This window comes from Streptopelia decaocto (assembly GCF_964273445.1).
Source record: "Streptopelia decaocto genome assembly, chromosome: 19".
NCBI classification, from domain to species: domain Eukaryota; kingdom Metazoa; phylum Chordata; class Aves; order Columbiformes; family Columbidae; genus Streptopelia; species Streptopelia decaocto.
In genome coordinates this window covers 4,424,836-4,439,856 of record NC_138674.1, presented here as the reverse complement: position 1 = coordinate 4,439,856, position 15,021 = coordinate 4,424,836, and positions in this window count along the sequence as shown.

Below are 15,021 nucleotides of genomic sequence, written 5' to 3'. Positions count from 1 at the left end.
CACCAAGATGCTGCAGGGAGTGGAGCATCTCCCGTGTGAGGAAAGGCTGAGGGAGCTGGGGCTCTGGAGCTGGACAAGAGGACACTGAGGGGGGACTCATTCATGGGGATCAATATGGAAAGGGGGAGTGTCAGGAGGATGGAGCCAGGCTCTTCTTGGTGACAACCAGTGATAGGACAAGGGGCAATGAGTGCAAACTGGAACACAGGAGGTTCCACTTAAATTTGAGAAGAAACTTGTTCCCGGTGAGGGTGGCAGAGCCTGGCCCAGGCTGCCCAGGGGGGTTGTGGAGTCTCCTTCTCTGCAGACATTCCAACCCGCCTGGACACCTTCCTGTGTAACCTCATCTGGGTGTTCCTGCTCCATGGGGGGATTGCACTGGATGAGCTTTCCAGGTCCCTTCCAACCCCTGACATTCCAGGATTCAGTGTTTTGAAGCAGGGATGGTTTCTTATCGCTGCCTTTTGCACAGCGAGTCCTCAGTCTCTGGGGCCGGCAGGCACTACCGTACCAAAAGTAATAAATCATTTGATTGGCAAATTTGTGATCCAGAGCTGCAGGTGCCTGGTACCGGTCACCTCTGCCAGCGCTGCGGGGACACACGGTGTCATCAGAGCTGCCACTGCTTGCAATGCACAGAGGAGGAAGCAAACGGCATGGGGTGGTGTTGGGTTTGCTGCCCCTTTATTAGTGCAGGGGGAAGGGTGCTGCTAACTTCATTACTAGTTAATAGTGCATTCAATCCAATTATTTTGTTGCTTTTAAGTTTTGTTAATGACACCCAAACAGCTCACCCACGCACCACCCCGGAGCGCCATCATCTTCATTTATCAGGTGGGAAACTGAGGCACAGAGCGTATTTCTGGCGTTAACAAGGACCTGTCACTGATGGCACTGGATGTCAAACTGGGGTCTGATACTCTCTCCAGCATGTGCTGGTTTGGTCTGTAGCCAACAGCCCATTTCTCGCTGGGGTCTGAAATGACACGAGTTTTATTTGTCTTTCGGGCACCCTTTCAGTGTTTGCTCATGACGTGCCATGCTATAATATTTTTATTGCTGAAGACTCCTACATGAACCTTCTCCCCTCCCTCTCTTTCTTCCCCAGCCTCTGAAATGCTCGGCTCTTTCCTTTAAACCCAAATTCCCCCAGCCAGGGGCTTTGGAGTGGGGCGGGAGGGTTGATTTGACCAGTTCCATGGGGTGCTACTGTTGTTTTGGTGGCTTTTGAGTTGCTAAATGAAAAAGGAGAGGCTGTTGAAGCATAAACACTGAAACCTCTGAAGAAATCAAAGTGTGCCTTTTTTGGGAAGCAGAAACATTCCAAACGTTCCGTTTGTTTCTGCTGTTTCTCTATTTTGATTTAAATAGTTTATTTTGACTCGGTCTATTTAATTATTTGGTAAGTATTAATATACCGGTCACTCAGGGGTGATGATTCATGATCCCAGTTAGATTTAGCTACAGCCCCCCTCACTGTCACTTCTCCCTCGCACCCACTTCCCCCCAGCACTGCCTGTTCTTGAAGGTAAATCTGACAAGGTTTATGAACAGGAGCCTTAACTCTGCGCTTGTGAACATGCACATGCATACAAATTCATGGCTGTTGGGTGGTTTTTTTTCTGTATTTCAGTGTGGAACATCACCTGGAGCTCGGGTTTATGCCTTCTAGCATGGCTTGAATTATTTGGTGGAAAGCCTCTTAGACTGGTGGCTTGTGCACCGAGCTGTGCTGGGGCAAATGCTGCCGATGTGTAGATACCCAGAGATGCAGCCAGGGACCTACTGGGATCTTCAGTAGCCCAATTTTGATTTGGTGGTGTTTTTCTTAAAAATCTGATTTGAATAGTGTAATAGCCACTGAAGTGATCTCTTTTCACCCAGAAAATGCATCTTCCTATTGCATCAGCCCATGTTGGTAAGGTAAATTCTTCACCAGATGCTCAGGTGGTGTAAATCAGCCTCGACATGCTGAAGTCAGTAGATCCACAGCAGCGCAAGAACCAGCGGTTTTGTCTCCAGCCAAGGCTGTGAGTGTCACGAATCCTCGCCGGTTTTGTAGCAGGATCTCTCCTGTAACGTGTGCTTGTGTCATCTCTGCTGTCACCCAGGTGGCACAGAGAACTGGAGGCTCATTTCTGCACCACCAGCATTGCCTGGTGGAGCGTGTGCTTCAGAAACTGAGGATGCAGTGAAATGCTTGGCGATCCTTGGATGGCCAGTGGTCGCAGAGAGGTGTGGAACTATTCCTGTGCTCTTGTAGGCAAGAATAACCTTTCTGGCATCTGTTCCCCATGCCTCACATTGGAGCAGTGATGGAGCTGCGAGGGAGAAGCAGTGAGGAAAATCTGCATTCAGCCCAAAGCGTGTATTGCTCCTTCTGCTACAGATATTCCTGCGGGTTGGTCAGCGTGTAATTAGTAACTAATTCCTGCGCAATAATCACTGTGCCATGGGATACAGGAAGTATAGGCAGTCGGGAACAGTATCTCACAAACCCCAGCCTTTTCTTATCTGTCCTTTGTGTTTTGCCCGTGGTATCTGACATGCAGCCCAGCCCATCAGAAGGGACATCAAGGGTCAGCCTGTGGCTGGGAGCCTCTGGGTGCTGTTTGCTTTTCGTGTTTGCAGTGAGGAGACTGAAGGGCAGCGTTAGTCCAGAGCAGGGCACAGGGCCGTGCCTGCCGGGGTGGCCCTTTCTGCAGCTCTGCAACGTTCCCTGTCCTGCCCGATGACGACCACATCTCGGGGCAAGGCCCTGCAGCCCTTGCCGTCTGCCCCTACAATAAATTCATTGATATCGTGTGTTTCGTGAGCGTGGCACTGGCCAGAGGAGGTGAATTAGCAACCCAGAGAGTGAAAGCGTCTGTTAATGCTCTCGTTATCCCCGGAGCAGGCTGGGCACAGATGGGGAGATGCTCTGGGGCCATGGGGACCTCCTGGTCTGTGGGCTTTGGGGATGGCACCGAACCTGTGTCACCCCTCCCAGCAGCCTCAGACGGAGCAGGGGAAGAACCCACGCAGCCCCTTAGCCCATTAACTGGCGTATTTTCATTTCTGAGGGCGAGCTAAAGTCCAAAATGCCACCCAGTGCAGAGGAAACCTCTGCAGGGCCGAGTCTCGCTGTGGGCTTGTGTGGTCGAGGCAAGAAACCACGGAGGGATGTCTCAGACTGCCCCGCTCCGAGGAGCCAAGGGGTTTGGTTTTCTGCCGCTCTGGTTTCTGATTCAAGGCAGAAAACCTCTCCTGAGGGTGGGGGAGGACGCGCTGGCGGCGCTGTCACAAATCATCACCAGCACCGCGAGCTGCTGCGGTGCCTGGAGCCAGAGGGACGTGGGGACCTGGATCTGTGAGCTGGAGCCCCGCGGTCCTGGTGCTGACCAGGCGCCTTGGAGCTATTTCAGCTCTTTGGGAGGGTCCCAGAAAGTCTGCGGATGGTCTGGAGGCACCTGGGCAGCTTTCCTAGCACCTGGGTTTTAGGCAGGAATTTGCAAACGCTATTTGCAATGTAAATTGGGGTGTGGGTGTGTGTGTGTGGGACAGAGAAGCAACATGAACTCCCTGGGAGTCTGAGGAGGAGGCAGAGCTAGTGGTTTTAATGCTCTTTTTGGTCATACCCAGGGGTTGTTTTGTGTCTCATCCTGAAGGCAATTAGAAATGTGAAGAGTGCCTCTGTGTCCCCAAACTGCTCTGTCCATTTAACGAACCACCGCGACACCCCGTACCACCTTCACATCCCGCCCTTCCACCCGGATCCTGCTTTAGCAACGACTCCCAAAGCCCCTGCAAAGAGCAATAGGAGTGAGGAGCTTCGGAGCTTTCACGGGGCTCTTGTCACCGCTCCGTCCCCGAGAACCGCGGCTGGGATGTGCCGAGGTGTTGAATTCCTCGCAGCCCCCGGCTGCAGCGATGGAAACAGGAATTTCCCCTGTGCAGGAGGTGCAGAGACAAGGTCTGATTGAGTCATTTTACTTCCACAAAAACATGACACAGTATCTGAGGGAGAAGGCGTGTTTTTCTAAATTACCATTAGCAGCATGTGTTCTATTTAAGCACTTAATCCCTTTCAATCCCTTCTTATTAACGATTAATTGTGCAACTAATCGCACTATGATAGCAGCATTGCCAGTGCACTTAGTTGCAGTGGGTACGAGCAGCCCCACCAGTATTAAACCAGTTTGGCTCGGTGGTGAGAATGGGGCACCTCAGCTCTGCTGTGTGAACGGAGGCCAAATCTCTGGTCTCTTTGGGTCTCAGGATTATAATCCTTTCTTATCTCGAGCGTTTCCTATGAAGCGAACAGCTTATCAGCTCGCGAGGCAGGAGGGGAGGAGAACTGAACACAACCCAGGGAGCTTTGAACAGCCCCGCTTGTTGTCGCCCCTTTTCATCTCGCTTTTGAGCTTGGAGTCTCCTTGACTCCCGTTACGGAAAACCACATGGAAATATGTCTGTGTTTTGATTTGGAGGGTGGAGGGAGCTGTATTTGGAATTATTTCCAGACGTGCTTCTGATGTCTCCCGAAAGGGCCGGGCACCGCAGACCCTATCGCTCCCTCCCAGCGTCCAGGGGCTGGTGAGTCCAACCATGTGTTTTCCTGCAAGAGATCTCTCTGGCTCGCCCTTGCGCTCTGTTTATCTCCCGCTGGGCTCTGTTATCTCCCCCAGTTTCCAAGGCTCGTCCAGAAAAACCCATCGTGCTCGTCAAGGCCAGCAGAGCTGCAGTGTGGGGAGCCCGACCAGTCTGCAGGGCTTTTAAAGTGCGGGGGGCAGGTGGGGAAAAAGAGGGAAGGATGGGAATAAAAAAGAAGCTTAAAAAAAGATATATAACTTCTATATTTTAAAAAACACTAAATATACTCACTTTGTCTGCCATTCCCATGACTGACACGGTGATTTTCAGGACACCAAGCAGCGCGCTGGGGCTCGGCTTGGCAAAACAGATGCTATTTACAGTTTAACGAGGAACAAGGTTTATCTAAACAGTGTGTGCTTGCTGAGTTCCCAGATAGGCGTGAAATGTTGCCTTCCATAGGGAAGTGAGCAGAGGTTTGCAGGCACCGGGGCGTGCTTAATCTCTTTATACCTATTTCATCTGGGATGTCTCTATTTGGTATCCAGACGTGTCCACGTTTGGTTTAACGTGAAAATGTCATCGTTGCGGTGCGCTTAGCTGCTCAGGGTAAGGATTTGGGGCAGGTGGCTGGTGCAGAGGGGTGGTTGAAGATGCTCTGCACGCGTGGGCTGCTCTCTCGGGGACAGGGGTTTCCTAGAAGGCACTTGGACTCCATGATCTTGAGGGTCTCTTCATGCTAAAATGATTCTATGATCTCACTGGGTTGGTTTAATGTCGGTTGTGCTAGTCAGACCCTAAGTGGAGCAGGACTATTTGAGGATCCGCTTCATTTGCTTTCACTAGTTGTTCCCTTAGATGTGTGCCGCTGTGAAAATCTCTTGTTGGTGTTTGCTCCTGCATTATTCCTTCCCTGCGTGAGGCCCAGACAATGTCTGGTTTTCACCGCCTTGCCCACCCCCTGGCTCTTTGCAAAGCGGAAAACGCTTCATGTGCAGAAACAAGGAGCGTCGTGTTATTGGTGCCGGTATCAGCGCCGAGATCTGAGAAGCCAGAGAGGGGACACTTGGCTGCATTCAGATTATGGAGGAAAAATTTGAGTAGTGAAAAGGAGAAAAAGGAGAGAGAGCACAGGCACAGAAGAACAGGTGAAATCTTCCTGTACAGGAGTTTGCAGCAGCATTGTACATTCCCCCCGCCGCAGACAAAGCACTTTTGGGGTGATGCAGGGTCCAGGGGCGATGGAGACCCATCGCTGGAGGCTGCTCGTGCTAACGTGAGGGTGTCTCCAAGCCTGGCACATGCAGCAGCACAGAGCCCTTGCCAAGTTTCCTTCCTCAAAAGATATCCCTTATCACCCAGGGATCCCTGGCAGCCACCTCTTGGCTTAGCAAGCTTCTGAAAATCTCCTGCGTTCCTCCAGCCTCACAGAATCCCAGAATGTCAGGGGTTGGAAGGGACCTGGAAAGCTCATCCAGTGCAATCCCCCCATGGAGCAGGAACACCCAGATGAGGTTACACAGGAAGGTGTCCAGGCGGGTTGGAATGTCTGCACAGAAGGAGACTCCACAACCTCCCTGGGCAGCCTGGGCCAGGCTCTGCCACCCTCACCAGGAACAAGTTTCTTCTCAGATTTAAGTGGAACCTCCTGTGTTCCAGTTTGAACCCATTACCTTCATCAAGCAGAAGTCCCCCATCAGAGACTTGAGCGATCCTGCCTCGCATGGTGAGGAGGAGCTGTGGGCTCTGGGTTTAGGAAGCCAAACCCAACCAGAAAGATCACAGGGATGCCCACCTACACATCTCCCCCCTGGCTGGGGCTCCGAGCCTCGCCACAATCATGATAAGGAAGGGTCTGGATAAAAGATATTGCAGCGTTGCTCTTCTTGTTACGGAGGGAGACGGGGATGCCAAACGTAATTACGGTCTGTGCTGTGCTTTGAAATCCGCCGATTCCTCGAGCGTTGGCTCGTTGTGCTCCCTTCCTGTGTGGCTGCATTTCCCTCGTGTCTGAGGGAGAAATACGTCCCCACACGTGCTCAGGGCCCTCCAAGGGTGGGTGCAAAACAGGTTGAAGATTAATTACCAGATTAGTGCGATCCTTGGCAGGGAGGTGGACTCGCGGTGTTTGCTCAGTACCTTCCTACCATGTGACTGTTCCGGAGCTTTAAATAAAACAGATTTGAAACTGCTCTAAAGAGTTTTATGTACCTAATGCTCACACAGTGGTACCGCTGCTCCAGAGCACAGCCCTGGGGAGAAAACCAGTGTGGAACTGGTGCTGTAAACTGGGCTGCAGTGGGGAGCAGTCGGTCAGGGACATCGTCCCCTTTCATTAGTTTCTTTTCCTGTTGGTACAGAAAGATCTGAGGGCGATGGGGGTTTATTAGCGGTGTCAGCTCCAAGGAGCTGCTGGATCTGAACCGGGAGCTTGCTGGGGGGAGGAAGGAGCGTTAATCCTGAATGAAGCTGTTTGTCTCTCCTGCTCCTCCTCCCATCGCCAGGGCTGGGTGGTGTAGAAACCCAGGTATTTAGGGGTTGTAGAGCAGAGCTGGCCGAGGTCTCAGCCCTTTTACAAGTGCGGTTTATCGGGATAGCGCAACTCCATGTGTTTCTAGCCTCCTAGAAAATGTGTGGCAAAGAGCCGAGCTCTTAATTTGAGCACTGTGGTGGTGCTGCTTCTTATAAATGTTGTGCTTCTGTTTGCATTAAAACCATTTTCTCTTTTTTTCTGGGAAATTCAGTCCTGTCAAGATCCTTTGACACTGGGGTCTGTCCGGTAAGACGTTTCACGAGGATCTGGCTTTCATTTCTTGCCTTCACCTTTCCCTTGTGTGCTGGTTGCTGCCCCCTCCTTTTCCTTGCACCAGAGGTAGCCGCATTTCACAAATTCCACACGGCTATCGGGTGAACAGGGTGTCATTTCTGCTTCTTTAAATACCCTCCTCTGGAATGCTTTCAGAAAGGGGAGCCGGGCACGGGGCCCTGCGGTCCCTCTGCTCAGCTGTCCCTGCGGAGCGATGCAAATCGTGGCCCACGGGAGGAAAATTGCTGTATTTTCCATTAAAGAGAGAAGGGGACGCTTATCCTGGCTCCTCCTGACTGCAGGGAAAGCGAATCCCGGCTTTTCCGTGAGCTCTTGTCTTTGTGTGGCAATTGCAGACGAGCTTGTAGCTCTGGGAGCTCTGCGTGGGCTGGAGAAAGAACGAAAGCTCTAATTAAAAAAAAGAGAGGAAAAGGAGGAAAGAAAATAGCAATTAAGAAGCCAGCAGAGCCTACAAACCCCATGCTGTGTGAGCGTGTGGATGCCAGAGCTTCCTCCCGCGGGACGGAGCTGCAGGTGACGTCCAGCTGGGGAGCGGCTGGATGGGACTCGGTCCCTCCCGCACCAGGGATCTTCTCCCGCGACATGGATCCACCTTCCAATCCAGCAACAAAGGCAAGGCAGGTGCTGACAGCCTCAGCCACAGGTTAAACACTCCTGGGAGAGAAAATAAGAGGCTTTGCGTTGCTGAGAATGACTTTTGTTGGCAGCCGGGAGCTGGCACCCTCTTGGCTGTCTCTCCCAGACACCTGTGCACGGCAGGGCTGGGGTTGTGTTTCTGGAGTGTCTCCCTTCTGCAAGACCCGTGAACGCTTTCTTGGTTGTGCTGGTGTATTGACCTGGACAGGCTGGAGAGCTGGGCGGGGAAAGATTTAATAAAATAGAACAAGGGCAAGTGTAGAGTCTTGAATCTGGGCAGGAACAACCCCAGGGTCCAGTGTAAGTTGGGGAATGACCTATTAGAGAGCAGTGTAGGGGAAAGGGACCTGGGGGTCCTGGGGACAGCAGGGTGACCATGAGCCAGCACTGGGCCCTTGTGGCCAGGAAGCCAATGGGACCTGGGGTGGGTTAGAAGGGGGTGGTCAGTAGGTCAGAGAGGTTCTCCTGCCCCTCTGCTCTGCCCTGGGGAGACCACACCTGGAATCTTGTGTCCAGTAGTGGCCCCTCAGTTCCAGCAGGACAGGGAACTGCTGGAGAGAGTCCAGCGCAGCCACCCAGATGCTGAGGGGAGTGGAGCATCTCCCGTGTGAGGAAAGGCTGAGGGAGCTGGGGCTCTGGAGCTGGACAAGAGGACACTGAGGGGGGACTCATTCCTGGGGATCAATATGGAAAGGGGGAGTGTCAGGAGGATGAGGCTCCATCCTCCTGACACTCACTCTACACAGGGATGGCGACTCCAGCACTGCCCTGGGCAGCCTGTTCCAATGCCCCACAGCCCTTTGGGGAAGAAATTGTTCCCAGATCCAACCTCAACCTCCCCTGGCGCAACTTGAGGCCGTTTCCTCTGCTCCTGGCGCTTGTTCCTGGGGAGCAGAGCCCGACCCCCCCTGGCTCCAAGCTCCTTTCAGGCAGTTCAGAGATCAGAAGGTCTCCCCTCAGCTCCTGTTCTCTAGCTGAACCCCCCAGCTCCCTCAGCCGCTCCCATCACACTCATGCTGGTCCAGCATCGCCGTACGAGCAAGACAGCGCTGCCATGACAGCGAACGCTGCCAGGGGGACACGCACTCTGAACTCCCCAGTGACCGTGAATTAAATCTCAATAACTTAAAGCTGCTGTAGCAAAATTGAGTCTCAGAGGGAGCATCTCTTTCTCAGTTGTGTTGGGCTCCAGGGGCAAAAGTCGAGCACTTTTGCTTAGATGAATTCCCCACTGCCGTCCCTTCTGGTGCAAACCAGCAGCGATGGGTGGGTCGGAGCAGGGAATCTGCTCATCCCCTGCAGACGATGCACGTACCACGGGAACGCTGTCACCACCACCTTCAGGACAGCTCAGCCCGGACAATGTGAGCACTGAGCTCCCGGCTGTGACTGGGATGTGTGTGCTGGACAAACTGGCCATTGGCAGCCTATTGTTGACCCAGCCAAACACTGGACACTTTGCTCAGGTTGGCATCGGCCGAGGAATAAGTGCCTAGTGTTTTGAGGCTGCTGGAATAATGACTGTCATTTTAATGCCTTCCTGATCTCACCAAGAGCCGGGAAGGGAAGAGCCAAGTGAGAGCTGCTGACTGCCCTGCGCAGGGCTGCGGACACAGAGAAAAGCAGAATATACACTGGCAGAACAAACCTCCTTTGTGTCCTCTTGTTACTGGGCTCATTGTCAGGAGCGGGACAAACGAAGAGTGGAAATGTGCATCTAGCAAAACCTTCCCACCCTCGCCCGTGCATCGAGTACAGGTTAGAAAGGCTCCAGAGCTGGGCTTGCAGGAACTTTTTGCCCTTCCCAGGCCGTCTTCATCTCTGCTTGGCTCTCCGAGATCTTCACATTCTCCATGTGGCTTGTGCTTTGCCTGCGCCAGTCTCTAAACAACTTAACAAAGCGTAATTGTGATGCTGCAAATGAGGGATGTGCACCCCACAAACCCCCTTCTGCCTGCAAGGGTCTCCAAAAGGAGGAAAATGCAAACAAACTGGAAGGGAAAAAGGATGTGTCGTCATTCTTGGTTTATAGCAGGGGAAACTGAGGCAAAGCTGGAGTGGAAGCCAGTCTTGCACATTTGCTACAGGATCATTTTTCTTCCCACGCTGCAGACATGGGAAGGCAGGACAGCGATCTCCTGGTTGCCCTCATTGTGTTCTGTTGTGCTGCGGTTGTTGTCATCATGGAAGCCAGTAATACAGAAGAAAAAACAACAAATTGCAATGCGAGGATGGACCGACTGACTCCCTGGGGACCCCAGGTTCCCTTTCCAGTCATGCCCTGGGATGATGATCTTGCTGTTTGCTACGGGGCTCCTGTACATTAGTAGGAATTGATTGTACTCCCTTCCCGGCGGGATCTTGACGTCCTGGCAGGGGCTTTGCTCCCTGTGTAGGAGGGAAATGTCAGCCCCATGAGTAGCAGTGCTGAGCGGCGGGAGGGAGGAGAGATGCCCTTGCTCTGTGCCATCATCGCTCACCTATTGGGGACAGTAATTGGTGCAAACTGCTCTGTCTGCGTCCCAGGGGCTGAGCAGAACATGGTCTCGTCTCTGCGGGGCCATCCCAGCCCTTGCTGCAGCTCCGAATGGCCTCTGTCCATCCCATCTCATCCATCCCAGTGCTCGGACTGCGCTTTGCAGCATCTGTCACGGGGAGGGAGCGGCCGGGAGCTCCTTACCCAGGGAGGATTTCATACCGACAGCTGAGCAGCCGGGGAGATGTTCATATCAGGGGCCAAAATCCTTCCCTGCCGCTCCAGCTTTGCCCCGGTAGGATTCCCAGCTGCTGCAGAACATTCGACATCACCCCTGGTGTGTGTCAGAGTCATCCCCAGCCTGCTGTGATTTCCCTAAATCTCTCCCCGTCCCGCTCCATACACCCCCTGAGGACCCTGCCCAAGAAATTTGGAGTGAAGGAGGAATTTGGGTTGCGCCGAGCTCCTGTTTGCACAGGAACGTGCGCCATGGAGGGGCTGAAACCTGTCCCATCGCCCCCCCGTGCCGCTTTCCTCTGCCCCTGCTCTGCTGGAGCTTGGAGCGCACCAACTGGGCACACTGGGGACCTGCCGCGGGGCACACGGGCTGTGCTGGTGAGCGTCTGTTGGGGCTGGTTTTCGTCTCGCTGCCTTGCGATGTGAGGAGGGGCACGTATTCAACGCATGCCTGCGTTCCTTGTTTGTTTAGCCCTGTAGCCACATGCAGCATTGCGTGATAACGGTGTTTGCAGAGCAAATAAGGCTCTGCGAGCAGAATTCACCGTTTCTTGCAGGAGAGAATCAATGCTACCTAATAGCTAGAAACGTGAGGCTGAATAGGACTGTTCATTTTGCCTTGTAAACACAACTCTTAATCTCTCTGGGGATTAAAATAATATGCGCTATTTCCTCCAAGCCTTCCATGCTTTCAGCTGGGAAACGGGGGCAGGAGTCTGTTCAAATGGTAAGAAGAAAAAGAAGTAGGTACTTAGTGAGAAGGCAATAAAGTGGTTATTGCTTGAAAGCTCCGCTTCTAAGCCCCTGCAATATGCTGAAGGAGAAAAGAGGCGGTTTCATACACTGATGATGGCTTATCTGTGCCTAAAATACCTGTCTCCCGAATTCCACAGCAGCCAGCCAGCGGGTTTTGCTGTACAAACCAAGAGAGGTTCGTGTGGATCGTCGCAGCCCGAACGCCTGTGGGAACAGTCTGCGGGAAGACAGCGAGCGCGGTTATTGCCCGTGCAGCCAACGCAGCTTAGAACGTGGTGTTTAAAGCATCGTTAACATCTTGTCTGGAGCATGTGATGAGCTTTCCTGACGGGCTTCAGCTTTGGGCTCTTTGAAGTGATTTAGCCAAGTATTTACTATCTCACTCTATTACAGTAAACGCAGATCATTCGCTCTGCTGGCTTTAATCCCCGCGCCTTGGCTGGATTCCAACCTGAATGATTTCATTTTTGCCTGTTGATGCTTAAATTCCTTTTTGCCATCTCAGACGGCTCCTTCCCGGCCTGTCCCACCACGCGACGTCGTTTTATTCTGCCTGTTGTTTGTCACCCGGCTTCTTCCACCCCGGAGATAACTGCAGTTCAGGGGTTGCTGTAATTCCCTTGGAGCTGTAAAACAAGTGATGTCATTGCTTTGCTTAGCAAGTGGCACTTTCTCTCGGCAAGGCAATAAATTCCTCCGCTTCCCTTAGTGCGCTCCTGCGAAATCGGGGTGGGAAACGAGAGGCGGTCGCTAGCAATTCTGCCTTTGAAATGCATGCTGTGGGAGAGGGCTGCTCCCTTTAGCTGGAAAAAGAGGATGTTTTCTCCCAAAAGGAATGCAAGGGGAGGATGCACGAAGCCTCTCGCCCCCCCAGGGTGCTGCCCAGGGGATGGGGACCCAAGGGGGACCCCATGTTACCTGCCCCATGAGATGCAGGGTGCAGGATGCTGAGCTTGCAGGAGGGGATTAAATCCCAATTTTAGGGCAGCTGGATCCAAATGACCACTTGGAGGGCAGGATGAATTCCTCTCTGGGGCTGAGGACAAGAACAGCGCCGTAAATTCCAGCTGACAAACGCTTTAACGTGAACCCCGTCACCAGATGCCAAGTAGGTCCAGGTCTAGCTGGAAAAAACAGCCACGATTGCACGGAGCTGTAAAGATAATGAGCAGGAGGCAGGATTGTGTGTGGTAGGAGAGGTATCTGGTGGTGTCGGTGCTATTTTTACCCCCATCTCGCTTCCTCTGTGGGGAGGTTTATATTTAGCAGGCGGTGGAAAGATTCAAACTGCGATTTGTGGAGCACAAATTCTGCTCGGTGCGAAGGTGTTTGCCTTCCAAACCACTTGCAGCGTTTCAAGGAGAGCAAGAGAGCAGGGAGGGAGGTGGAAAGGCCCTTTTCCCCTCATTCGCTTCCTCCTTCACCCGTAGATGGAGTATATTTTATATTCCCTGCATCTTTTCTATTCCCTGGATGTTTCCTGGTCCCGAAGTCCAGGGCTGTTCTGGAGGTGATGTATTGTTGGGGGGGTTGTCAGAGCAGGAATTGCTCAGCAGCTCATGGCCCTCCTGGTCCTTTGGTGTGGTTTGCTCTCCTGACCGTCCCCTGCCACTCCTTGCCAGGGTGGGACTTTGTCCCCAGCGCAGCAGGGTGACACTGTCCTTTGGGCACGTCGGGTGCGCCGCCAGTCCTTCCCAGTCCTTCCCAGTCCCTCCCAGTCCCTTCCAGTCCCTCCCAGTCCCTCCCAGTCCTTCCCAGTCCCTCCCAGTCCCAGGCAGGGTGCCACTTCCAAAAGGGCAGGGAAGTGGATGATGCTCAGAGTTGGCTTCTGCACTCCTTAGTCCTGCCAGTGCGTTATCCAGGATTTGGATCCGCTTCTCTTTGCACTGTTAGGGATGCACAGCGTTGCTAAATCTTTCTTGAAGCGCAGAGCCTTTCTCTTCAAACTGGGATTTCAGCATCTTGGGGGACTCGCAAGGGGCGATCGCAGCTCTTTCTTACCAGTCCCTGGTACCTTCAGGTGGATTTGAGGTCAGGGAATTGCAGGGCTTGCTGCTGCGAGTGTGTCCTTGCACTTGCTGGTGTATGGACACGCGCAAGCGTCGCTCAGGATGCTGCCGGAGCGCGGTTCATTCGTGTGACCTTCGCCAGAGATGGCTGGAAACTTGCTTATGCTCTCATTTGGAAGAGTAATCACTGGGGCTTATCTGAACATTGACGTGGGAAGGTTGTCTTTTGTTTGAGCCTGTGATGTACCTGCTGGGAGCATCACAGGATTCCCCTGAGCTCCTGTTTTCTGTTTGGGAATAGAACAGAGCCTTGCACAGGAGCTTCTGGAGCTTTTGCTGGTGCTATTTGAGCAGCGTCAGCATGCACAGCTGGAGCAAAACCCTCCAGGTCTGTTTAGCTCCTTGGGTGCCTGCAACACTAGCTGTATTTCCACGCACCAGCAGTGCCTGGGTTAAAACTTGCTTAGCTTGCAAGGTAGGGAGGCAGCTCAGAGCTTTGGGCTGGGAAAATGGTCTCCAAAGCAAGTGTCGAGCTTTGCCTTCCATTCGCAAGGAACAGCACTGCTCGGAGACTTTATTCTTGGCCAGGAGGAAAGCACCAGCGCGGAGACTTGGGGAACGCAGCACTCACTAGTGCCAGCAGCCTTGTTGTCAAAGCATCATTCTGTAGTGCTGAGAAAACATTGAAGTGTCTGCAGGCTGAAGTGGATGTGTCTAGCATTCTCCTGCCTCACTTTGCAACTCAAAGCAGCCTCCTTTCCCACCCCCAGCCTTGGTTTCAGGTACCCGAGCATTACTGGCGAGCCTTCGGCTTTACGTTTTTGCAGTGTTAAAGGTGGGAGAGGAATGGGGATGGTTGTGGGGGGTGAGTCCCCAGGATTGCGGTGAACGCCGGGGATTTTGGGGGGATTGCACCCCCAGCAGGGGCCGTACCTGGCAGCAGAGTTTGGCAAACACACAAACGGGGTGTTTAGATTGCTGAGGGATAATCTTTTAAGCTTTCAGATGCAGGCATGTCAACCCAAGTGTTCCTGTTGCCCTGGTGACACGGCGCATGAGCTCCCGGATGCTGGGGCTGGTGGCATCAGGCTGGAATGTGATCACCCCGGGTTGTGCTCATAAACCCCAAGGGGCTGGGAAGAATGGGGAGAACCAGGGAAAGGGGTGCAGGGGGGACACCCAGGAGCAGGGGGGTCAACCTGCTCCAGGGGTGCGTGAGGAGTGGTGGGATGTGCGTGTGTACCAACAGATGATTTTCCCTTTAAGATACCCCCTTGGGCTAGGAGGAGTCCCGTGCTGTTAATGGAAAATCCCCCACCAGGCAGGTTAGAGGGTTGAGATGATAAAGGCTGGAGGAGGAGCAGCTCATTGGGTTGAGAACAGGAGAAGGACAGACGCAAACCTGCCGGGACTGGGACTGGAAGGGGCAGAGCTGAGGCTGGTTGGGGTTGAGACGCCCATGTCTGTGGGTCTATGGAGCAAGGACACTCAGCACCCTTCCTGTGTGC